The 8,418-nt window shown below is 43.1% G+C and overlaps 1 protein-coding gene across 1 annotated transcript in view; it reads right to left on the bottom strand.

Moving 5' to 3' along the window:
• Nucleotides 1–8,184, bottom strand: part of LOC134851230 (snRNA-activating protein complex subunit 1-like) — a 75,999-nt gene extending 67,815 nt beyond the window's left edge. The window contains exon 1 of the mRNA XM_063867221.1: nucleotides 8,155–8,184. The gene's annotated coding sequence lies outside the window, so the exon portion shown is untranslated. The remainder of the gene's footprint in view (nucleotides 1–8,154) is intronic.
• Nucleotides 8,185–8,418: the final 234 nt, after the last annotated feature.

Here is an 8,418-nt window from a genome sequence, read left to right on the forward strand (position 1 = left end):
GAATTGGCGATTCAGCTGAAGAGATCCTGGCAAAACTTAGTGAAGGATCATTTTGAAGAGGCCATGAGGACACCCTCATCGGCACCGCCGCTGATGGCGAATCCCTTCATCAGGACTGCAGGACAACTGATGTTCGCGTGGAGCCTGTTGGGGATAGAGCTGGAGACACTGACTTCGTACGATAAGTTGAAGCTGGGAGGCAAAAACCTAGAGATATATCGAATGCTGATGCAGCACGTAGCCAAGGGACAACTCAGGCTTGAGTCTGGCAAGAAGGAAAGATGCAACCTGTTTCTTGAGATGGACGATGTCGATGATGACTGACAGTACCATCCTAGCATGTCATCAGAAAGCAGTTGGAAGCAAGACGCTGGAAAGGAGAGTCTCCACAGTCATCTTGAATGTGTACCAGAGTACTGGAATAGAGAGGGAGGATGGTTCTAGGCAATCTCTGGAGAGCCATAGGAAGTTAGATGAGATACGAAGGTTCTACAACAAGAAGTTCGAGGAGAAACACGACGTTCACCGCAACCTGGCTTCGTCAGGGGAGTACTTAAAACTCAACAAAAAGGGAGAGTACCAGTATGTTTCTGGAGTGATGGGAATGGCGTACAACCCCTTCTTGGACTTGGAAGCCGGAGGTGCCCACAGAAACTATGAGGTGGCGGAGCTACTGAAGTTCTGGACAGAGAAGATAATGGAAATAGACACTGTGGAGAGAGAGAGACCTAGCCTGGGTCTGATTCTCGAGAGAACGCCGGAAGTGATAAGTGTGCCACGCTCAAGTAAAAGAGTGGAACTAAAAATGGGCAACGGGAATGGCGCGTTGACCAAGAATCTGGGAGTGGTATGGAAATTACTCAGACCCTCCTGGTGTCCACATCCCCACGCGAGCCTGATTGAGGAGGTCACTGAGCGAGTGAGATTGGCACCGACAGAGGATGAGGATTTGGCGACCTTGAGTATGGTACACAGACTGATCCTGCCTCAGATGAAAGAGTCGAGTGAGGTGACGAGTGGAACAGGGTCGGTGAAGATGATGGAGCCGGGCAGTTGTCTTGATTCGACATGTAGCAACGGCGAGCATACTTGTGATGGACGATCGTGCGTCAGGATACAGTCTTTCCAGAGAGAGGACCTCATCACCTGGTTTGAGGATATCACGGAAAGGGAGAAGAGCGAGATACAGATAGTGGCTGAATGTTACGCGAGTAGCACCGTGAACCTAGCGACAGCCTTGGGATTTTTCTCAAGAATGTGTAGTCTCCAGTCACTGGAGAGGCTGGAGTCAGAACACCACCTGGTGACCGCGTTGAGCGTGGAATCATGGCCCGGAGTGTTACAAGTGAACCAGAAGCACATCAAGAGTTGGAAGATTGGACTCGAGGCGGAGATGGGATTTCCCATGAGCGAAGCCTATGGATTGCCTCTAAATGCGAAATCCTTAGTGGGGTCAGTGTTGGCTAACCTATGTGGAAGCCACTATCCACTACACATGGCGATGGTGGAGGTGTCCAGCCAGAGGGTATTGATAGACAAAGCCTTCTCAGTGCCCAAGTGCGTGAGACTAGCTCGGATGTCACATCATTCACACAAGCTGTTGAGGAAGATCCGAGGAGCAGTACCGAAGGAACAAAGAGACGACTTGAGTGAAATCTGGGGTGAAGAACTTCTAGGCTTGGAGAACGAAAACACAAGTGATCACGGAAGGCAAAACATGGTGGGGAAACCCGCAATAGGTACTCCAAGCTCGGAAGAAGTCGACGTGATACACGAGAAAATGATGGAACTTGAGCCTCTCCTAGAAGCCTCGGGAGAACGCAATCTTAGAAGCATCGACCTCACGCATGGGGATTGTCCATGCCACTGTCTGGCGCAGACAGTGTGGTACCCAGAACGCGCCAATCTCTGTCTGATCTGGGACATAGAAGAGATTAAGTCGTTGGGACTACCGGAGCATCGACAAAAGGTGACCATCTTGGTGGTGAGCACGATGCTGGCTCTACGATGGATTAAAGAAAACGTAGCGAAGTATAGAGAATCGAGAACGCCAACAGCTGAGTCGATTCATGCGATAGATTACAGCAGGAGACTTGAGTTGTTCGAGACCGCATGCAAGGTATTCGCCATACCAGTGGAGATCAGACATATATGGAGCCGCCTGAGATTCTTTCCTTGGTTTCGTGCGACATTAACATCCTGGTTATATGTGGTAACAAAGGACCACATGAGGAAACATCAAAAGGAATATCGACAATTCCAAGCCGAGATAGGACCAGATGCCTTCAAGAGACCCCTGCTAACCCATCGAAATGCGATCACGACGGGGTGGAAAAGAGTGGGCAGAGTATCCAGAGACAATTCTAGAGCGAGGGAATCAATACTAGAGGAGGACCTGACGAAGAATATAAGCATGAGTCTTCACAATTCCTTCTGTTTGAACCGGGAGTCGAAGGTAAAGAGCTTACCAAATCAATCGAAGAGGTTGCAAGAGCAGAGGGAGTGGATGCGATCCTATAAACAGCTGAAGGCCTGGGAGGAAATTGTGATCAGCTCCGATGACGAAGAAGCACTGTTGGAACAAATTACAGTGTCAAGAACACCGGTGTCGGGTACCTCGAGGGCGAAGGACATGAGGTGAGCCGGTGGCTCGAGGGGAAAATTCTAGAGTCTTGAGTCTTGAGAGGGAGGGGGCTCGAGGGTGAACTCGGATGAAAACTGGGTTCACGAAAAAGAAATTTTAGACGAATAGGATATTGTTTTAGATATGGATGATAGATCTATTATATAAATCAGAATGATGCATGACAATTTCCTGACTGAATAGGAAAAGAGATTTTAAAAATACCAGCTTAAAACGCGGGGATTCATGGGTGCAGGTGTGTGCAGATTTTGATTGCTGTTTAGCGATAGCGTGAAAATTTTATATGGTTGTGAATTTTGAAAGGTAGATAAGCTTAAGTCCGATGCAAACTTCTGTAAATGACCACTGGCACTGTATCTTGAGCAACACTCGGTTCTCTGGGACTCACTGGCAGATGACAACACACGATGGGGACATCGGTCTCGAGTCCGGGGAGTATGTGCCAGTCGGTCATGTCTGGAGGTTTGACCTTGAGAAACGCGTAATTTTGGAGTGAAGTTTTGATTTTGAAAATTTCGAATGGAGTCAGTCATGCTCAGTTTTCTCGAACCAACTGAAAACAAAAAAGTGAAAAGTCAGAACGACCGAATTAACAATTGCGGGAAACTACTCAAGAAAAAAGCAGGAAATTGCTATTCGCAATTTCTCGATACGAAATAATCAGAGAGTAGAGCTGTCTTATCCTGAAAACAGGAGAATAGAATACAGACTTGAGAAAGGACGACTATTCAAACGGAAAGGAGTGAACATTCAATGGAAGAGTGGACAACTCGAGTGTCCCAATGGTTCATTCAGAAACTTTGATTCTTGAGACAGAACTTACTTCTGTTGTTAAAACTAATTAGCATCAAACTTATTCAGTTATATTATTTAGTTCTCAAGCTGCTTATCTTTTAGTTACTCCTCATACTCAAGTGCATCGACATGTGAGTTCTCAATTTAAATATCTCGAGTGTATTTTATGATAGTTATGTTGAGATAAGGCGAGTTTTAGGTTGATCCATCTGAAATGGATCAAAGTTCCACTGTCCAATAAAAAGTAACTAAGCGGATTGTTCCGACCCGGTTTTTAACGGCGTTCATGTATTTTGGGTATTTCGAGACCTAAGTATGGGGACGTTTTTATTTCTAGAGTGGGGGGGGTATTTTGGTAGTGGCCTTTAAGCTGTAACGGGTTCCAGTCTCATGTCGCAAGCGAACCGAATTGGCTCCGACCGTTCTTGAGGTAGAAAAACACAAGAGATAGTGTCCCTGAATCTTGAGCCAATGGTTATAGGGGCTATTTTTCTTAAGCCTCATGTGTGACTACAGTAGACGAATGTTACATGTCTAGACATCAACTGAAATTGAAACTGAAATAAACATAACGTGGAAAGTTCATAAAGCAGAGTTACGGGATCTACTTAACAATCCCCATTTTCAAGAAAGGGGAGGAGATTGTTAATTAGATTACTGGCAGCGAACTTTCGACCAATCAGAATGCAGCAAAATTCGAATTTACATTTAATGCTCTAGTGCGAATTTACTGTTTTTATTTACAGGGGTGGATATTATTTAGTAAATACAATAGGGGAAGGGGGGTGGGTGAGATTGTTGAGTAGATCAGAGTTTCGCTCAAAATCTATAACCACGGCGGGCAATTGCATCCGAAGCGTCGAGCTGTTTTATAGTAAAAACTGGATGTTCATCGCAGTATTTAAAAATTAGGCTAGCATAATCATCGGATAACCGACAATCTCGCATTTTCAATTTGGTCTGACAAAAAATTCAAGGTTGTTCTGCTTCAGATTTTGCATGCAAAAAAGCGTCGAAAAGCACTGATTGCTCATTTTGATTAATTCTGTCTGTCCGAACTTTTTGATACTAATTATATATTGAAATCCCGGTTTTTTTTAGAGTGGTTATCGTGATTCGTTCACAAGAATAGTTTAAAAGTAGTCTAAGAAAAAGAAAAACATCTAAATAAGTTTGTTTGGTTCTAAACCAACTCAATCTGTCGCTGAAAACTACGAGTAAATCAATGAAGTTGTTGGCTTTAGGACCTCAATTCCTGCCAGTTTTGACACAATTTGAGTAAATTTTTTTCTTGATAAATTTTTTTAAAAAAAACTTAATTACAAAAGGGGCCCTTCCGTTTAGTTACGGTAAGTGCACAAGCTGGATAGGGCCATACCAGCGATATAAAAATGCATATATATCAGCAATGAAGTCATTAAATTAGCATTAAATGCATCGTCGTAATGTTAATTTATCTTAGCCGTCCTTCCTCTACAATAGCGCTTATGGAGTTGTCGATAAATTGAGCTTTGCGTAGCGATCTGCACCCCCTTATACAAAGTATAGAGCTCCTCAGGAGCGCGAAGCTTATTTTAGTTCTTATGTAGTTTATAGATTCTGGATAGCTTTCTTGTCTTTTTTCACTTAGTTTTTCGGCCAATCGCTGCATCGTCCGCGTGGCTGTTGGAGCAGCGCCACCGGTGCATCCAAAAATAAGCGGGCAGAAGCTACTCTGCTCTACTTTTAAAATTCTTTGCTGATATTTGGAGTTCTTCAGCATTTCGTGGTATTTGTATGCATCCTTGTGCAGTTTTCGCGATGTTTTGGCATGGGGGTTGAAAATTTTCACATCAAAGAAAGCGCGGCTGAATCGTGAACACCAGAGTCCGTTTGCCTTAATGTCAAGTCGTGCCTCATCTTCGGTTGTAGTTGAATTGTTGACAAAGCTTTCGCCTTGCAACGGCTGAAATTTCGGCTCAATCTCGACGCCATGGCAAACCTCGTTTATGAGGTTGGCGAATGTGTCTCTTATTTCATTGTGTCTTATGTGTGTGTAACCACCCTTTGCACAGTGAAGCGCATGTGTCAAGTTAAAATCAGCACCACATGCACATGTGAGTGGGGTTTTGGTTGGTTCCCATCCGTATCTTAAGTAAATACCATCTCTGAACTCTGATTTATTCAGGTTGAAGTTGTATCTGCTCAGTGGTAGAGCATTGAGCCAGTTAGAGGCTCCTTTTTCAGAGGCCAGGTCGATTGCGTATTTATCTAAGCGTATTATTCATTTATTGCGTTTTTATTGCGTATTATTCATTTAAGGAGTTAATGAGGTTTGTTTTTTTTTCGATGGCTAGACCGTACATGGCCATTGCTAGTGGATCCCCCAAGGTTGTCCCTTCTTGAGAGTAGGTTGTTTTTTTGTTAACGAATAGTTTAGATGGATTGGAGTAGGAGTTCTTAATTGCTTTTAAAAGAGAAGGGCAGGTATTTTCGATGTTTTTTAATGCCAGCTTTCGGTTCAGCGAGTTGAAAGCGTTTTCGGCATCTATCAGTAAAACAGCATCGGCGTAAGTTTTGCTGTATTGATCTCTTAGCGTGTGGATCGCATATTCAATGCCACATTTTTGTCCTAGGCAGAGTTGGTAGTTTGAACCGAGTGACATGAGTTCGTTTTTTAGGCATTTAGTTATTGTTCGCCCTATTATCCTACGCATAACTTCTCCTATGCCTATGGGTCTTACCCCTGGATTCTTATCTAAGGGTATTAATCTGCATACGTTATATGGTTCCATTAGTTCTGGATTTAGTTCTTCTGTGGCCAATTTTTTGGCAATTTTAGCAATTGTTTTTGAAATTTCAACTGATTGTTGCCCGAAGTGTGTTAGATTACGTCTCCATTCATTCGCATCGAGACCAGATGGTCCATGCGATCCGTGCGTTCTCATGGCTGCTTTCTTGATATGTTGACCGTTTATCTGATCAAATATCGATGGCTGGAAAGGAATTGTTTCGTTTGAGACTAGTGTAATATAGTTCTCATTAATTGGTTTAGATGGTGGGTGTTTCTCTATGAGAGTCTGTTCTACTGTCTTACCTTTGACAATCTCGTCGAGCGAAAGAACGCCTTTAAATGTGTCTGTTAGTTTTGCAATTGCGCTTGATATTTTTCCAGTATTCATTAATTTGTTAAACTGTTGTGCTTCAGTTTCAGTTTTTCTTCTACTTCCTTTCAACAAGCGCATTTGCAGTGCCTTTACTTCGTTATATAGTCCATCCAGGTCTCCGTCTTGCCATTGCTTAAGTGGCCTTGCTATTGTTTTGGATAAAGATCCGTCAATTTCGGACTTTGTTTTGCACAGTAATAGGTGTGGAAAAATCATTGCTGCGTGCATTGCGAAGGTATTTTCGTTGTTTTCTATTAGGCTGTTCAAAGTTCTATTGAGGGTTTCAATAAAGTTATAGCCAATTTTATTTTTGACAAGATCATAAAGACCGGTTTTCAGTGGACCACTTCGGTGTATATTTTCCTGGTGGTTTCTATGAGTTCTGGACAGGGGTTTGACCATGGGTCTTGTATTGTTCTGGGTTCTATAGTGGAAGACTCTCCTGAGTTTTGTGAGTGTGGGGCAGTGGAAGGGTGAGGGTGCATTTGGGGGAGCGTGGTTGTAGCTAGGGTTGGGGGATTGCATTGATGCTTGTCGTTAGCTGAATGAAATTGGGAGGTGCAGCGATGACAACTGAAATTGTCATAGTGATCACTGCTGCGGGCTAGGCCGCTGCATTTTACATGCATGTAACCTGGGCATGTGAAGCACCAAACACCTCCGCCTCGCAGGCTGCTTTTACAAATAAGGCAGTGTGTTTGAGTAGCCATTTTAGGAAGGACGGCGGTGTCAAGTTAGCGAGAGAAATTGTAGATTAAATTTGCAAGAAAATTTGTAAAGAAATCATTACCGTAGAACGAGAAATGGATGCCATCACGGCAGAACATTTGAGGGTTAGATTTAGGTTGAGGTTAGGCGAAACAATAAGTGTATGGGGGTGTACAAATCTATTTATCAAATTAAACAGCACGTGATTATGAATATAAATTTTGCGGTTTATTTCAGAATTATAACAGTTCTGAATTGATTTGGGGATGATCAGTGTCTTGGGCTGAAACTTGTTGGTGACGAGGTTAATCAGGTTTTTCCACTGCTGTTCTAATTCTTGTGGATGCAGCCTGTTGTCATTGTATCCAGCAACTATTTTTAATGTATTTAGGCGCTTTGGTCTGATTGTAAAACTGTTTCAAACAGATCATGAAGCGTTGCGCCGCGGTAGGAGTGAATTGTTGATTTTACTAGAGCTGGTTTGATATATTTGGTCCTTGAAGTCCCAATAACTAGTTTCTGTGAGAACTCAGGAATGCGTCTTGCCTGGAATCGCGGCATCAACCTGAAACACAGACAACTGGGGTGAGAAAGGAAGCTCTTTGGAGTGATTTATGAATACTTTCACTTAGGGTTTAAAATTGCTGAGGCAAAAAAAAGAAAAAAAAGAAAGGAGTGGTACAACCTGACGTCGATTTGGAGGTCGATTCACCAGCTCACTCCTTCTTGCGTCTAGTTACGCCAGGGAAACTTCACTCGCCTACGGCTGGGACGGCGAGATTTGGTAAGATAACCAGAAGAGGAAAGCCCAACGCGCATATGATATGAAAACACACAAGCGGTAAATTTGAACAAAGAAATCTATTTAATAAGTTTATCACAACAATTAGGCTAAGTTTAGTGGGAGAATTGGCTAATTCGAAGAATTAACGGTCCTAATTGACATACTGAACGAATTGGGAGAGGTCGGTTTTAACTGACATGTTAACTTTTGAAAATTCGTATGCAAAGTCACGTGACCGTTTTTTTTTTGCGAACACGTGACCGTTTTTTTAGTCGAACAAAGAACAACGATTTATGCTGAGACTGAAAATTGGGAAACACGTGTGAAGTTTCAAGAGCTCT

The sequence above is a fragment of the Symsagittifera roscoffensis genome, chromosome 7 (assembly GCF_963678635.1).
Source record: "Symsagittifera roscoffensis chromosome 7, txSymRosc1.1, whole genome shotgun sequence".
NCBI lineage: Eukaryota > Metazoa > Xenacoelomorpha > Acoela > Convolutidae > Symsagittifera > Symsagittifera roscoffensis.